The sequence below is a fragment of the Ailuropoda melanoleuca genome, unplaced genomic scaffold, assembly GCF_002007445.2.
Source record: "Ailuropoda melanoleuca isolate Jingjing unplaced genomic scaffold, ASM200744v2 unplaced-scaffold11406, whole genome shotgun sequence".
NCBI classification, from domain to species: domain Eukaryota; kingdom Metazoa; phylum Chordata; class Mammalia; order Carnivora; family Ursidae; genus Ailuropoda; species Ailuropoda melanoleuca.
In genome coordinates, this window is record NW_023179845.1 from 36,207 (window position 1) to 39,789 (window position 3,583).

Below are 3,583 nucleotides of genomic sequence, written 5' to 3' on the forward strand. Positions count from 1 at the left end.
ATGAGAATCCTAAATGAATGGGAAATTTTCATTTTTTATTTAAATGCTGTTTCCCAACATATAATACATCATTAGTTTCAGATGTAATATTCGATAATTCATCACTTGCATATAACACCCAGTGCTCATCACATCACGTGCCCTCCTTAATGCCCATCACCCATTTGCCCTATTCCCCCCACCTACCTCCCCTTCCATACTCCTCAGTTTGTTTCCCAGAGTTAAAAGTCTCTCATGGTTTGTCTTACTCTCTGATTTCTTCCCCTTCAGTTTCCCTCCATTCCCTTCGGATCCTCCGAACTCTTTCTTATATTCCTCATATGAGTGAAACCATATGATACTTGTCTTTCTTTGATTGACTTATTTCGCTTAACATAATACCCTGTAGTTCCATCCACATCAATACAAATGGTAGGTATTCATCCTTTCTGCTGGCTGAGTAATATTCAATTGTATGTATAAACCACATCTTCTTTACTCATTCATCTGTTGAAGGATGTCTCAGCTCTTTCCACAGTATGGCTATTGTGGGCATTGCTGCTGTGAACACGGGTGTGCAGGTGTCCCTTCGTTTCACTCCATCTGTGTCATTGGTGTAAATACCTAGTAGTACAATTGCTGGGTCGGAGGGTAGCTCTACTTTTACCGTCTTGAGGCACCTCCATACTGTTTTCCAGAGTAGCTGTACCAGCTTGTATTCCCACCAACAGTGTATGAGGGTTTAATTTCTATGTCACCAAGAAATATTCCATTTAGTTCTTTGTCAACATGTCTACAGTGATTATTCTGAATACCTTGAGATGTTTTCATTTCCCTTCATTTACTCGTTATTTTGTATAAAAATGTCATTGATTCTCTGTGTCATCTTGGGACACTGACTTCTCGTAGATGTTTCTGAAAGGATGTTCAATTTGGCTACCAGTCCCTAAGGGCGAAAGGATTTGGTGTTTTATTAGAGGCAGATCTGTTATGAGAGAAATGCTCCTGGGTTTTGAACCATATTGTGCCTGCTTTTCACTCTTGTCCTAGGCCAGTTGAAAGGTCACCAAGGGCTGGTGCAAAAAGTGCCCCAGGTGGAAATAAGTGAAGCAGAGAAAAACAAGTATCATATTGTTTCACTCATTTATGGAACATAAGAAATAGGAGGTTTGGTAGGAGAAGGAAGGGAAGAATGAAGGGGGGGTAAACAGAAGGGGGAATGAACCATGAGAAACTATGGACTCTGGGAAACAAATTGAGGGCTTCAGAGGGGAGGGGAATGGGGGATTGGGATAAGCTGGTGATGGGTATTAAGGAGGGCACGTATTGCATGGTGCACTGGGTGTTATATGCAAATTATGAATCATGGAACATTTCATCAAAAACTGGGGATGTACTGTATGGTGACTAATATAACAATATAATTTTTTTTTTTTAAAAGAAAAGGCAGCCATCTTCACTCTTGGAAACACCAGAAGATTTTCACTGTATGGCTTCCAGATAAATCTTTGGGCCTTAGATATTCACTGAGTGTGGAGAAAGTGGACGATTGATTTCAAAGAGGACACAAGACCCACATGAGCCAAGAAGATGGCAGGATGATAAAAAAGCAGAAGGGTCTTACTGTAGCTGATTTTTCAAACATGAACAATATTTTGTTTCATGGTGTTGTCCAGAATGTTTCCGAATCAGTTAATCACACAATGGGTGACAGTATATAAAGTAGGCCGACAAATGAAGGATATTATGTATATAATAAACATTGAAAAAAAAAAACACGGAAAGAAAGCCTTTGTTTCTGATAGTCCAACCCTGAGTGCTTGGAGCAAAGATCAAAGGCTGGATGTCAGAGACTTTGTACATTGAAGCATTTCTTGAGATTGTAGTGAGAGTTGATTTAGCCCTAAGTCCCTTAATTGGTTTAGGATCTGGGAATCAGCCTGAGTCAGAAGAAGAATTGTCAGTAACATGAATGGTTCAGGGTTGATGCTGAACATGACACTCATGATTGTTTTCCTGACCCATGAATTTCAAGGGTTTAAGATTGTCTCATCCCTCTTCTAAAAATATACGTGTCTGCATCTTTATACACAGTTGCTTCAAACATGCTTGTCATTCAGTGTTGTTGCTTTCAACCAAGAAAATCTTAGTCTCACCTCCGCTCCCATGATTTCCACTCCATCAAGTCAGCAAGCAGCAGAGATATTGCTTCCTTGTTATTCTTCCCATGTGGCCAGGTCACGTCATCCCATCCCATCTGTACTACCACAAGTATCCCTCTAACTTCATCTCCGTATGCCAGCTCTCCTCCTTTTAAGCCATTTATCAATCTGCTAGCAGTATAGATTTTTAGAGGCAAAAAAAAATCCTTGTTATTCCACCTAAGTTTTTGAAATTATTATTGTCAAATTAGAACCTTACATTTGTTACTCTTCCCTTTTCCTTAACCTCAACCATAATCATCTCTGTTTATCAACAATTCATACTTGAAAATTACTTGGTTTATTTGCAATCCCATGGTACATTTCATGCTTCTTTGGTTTTGTTCAAAGTATTTCCTCAGGGAATGCCTCTCCATCTCCTTTATCTGACTAATATCTGCTGAAGAATGATCCCCCTTACTAGCCAGATTTATTCTGCCTATTTTGAATAAAGCTAAAAGCATTGATTCCCCTTTAATTAAAGACGATTCTTCTACAATGTAAAATTCCAGAACAATGGTTAGTAACCAGGTATGTCCTGTCCCTCCCCACACAAGCAGGTGACATTTGGCAATGCCCGAGATATTTTTGATTTTCATGACGAGACTGGCATCTAGTGGGTAGGAGTCAGGGATGCTGCTGAGCCTCCTGCAATATAGAGAATTCCCCCTGGAGCAAAGTTTATCTGAGTAAAAATGCCAGTTGTGCTGAGAAGGAGAAAACCTGCTTAAGAAGTGTATCAGTTAGGCCTCATAAAGTTGGAAATATAAAACTATCAGGAAGAAAATTAACTACTTTTTTCACATGATTTTTCTTCTGCTAGGTTGAAAGCGTGCTTTTCTATTCTATTTGTCTGCTCCTTTGTTTACTTTCTTTCTTCCTCTGTTTTTCTTGCTGTCTTTCTGATTCCTCGTGATATATACAGCTGCTGAGCTGCACTTCGCACTATCCTGTTCCAATTCTCTAGGACAACACTGACCCATGTGGCCATGTTAGGTCTCCCAAATGAATGTTCCTGACAAAGACAGTAGCACACACTTATGACCCCAATTACAGAGAGTGGTAGCCAGTATATGGATGGTATGGCATGGAAAATGTGGTTTTATATTAGATATGTAGCATATTTTATTTTTTATTTTATTTGATTTTATTATATTATGTTAATCACCATACAGTACATCCCCAGATTCCGATGTAAAGTTTGATGCTTCATTAGTTGCGTATAACACCCAGTGCACCATGCAATACGTGCCCTCCTTACTACCCATCACCAGTCTATCCCATTCCCCCACCCCCTCCCCTCTGAAGTCTTCAGTTTGTTTCTCATAGTCCATAGTCTCTCATGTTTCATTCCCCCTTCTGATTACCCCCCTTTTCTTTATCCCTTTCTTCCCCTACCGATC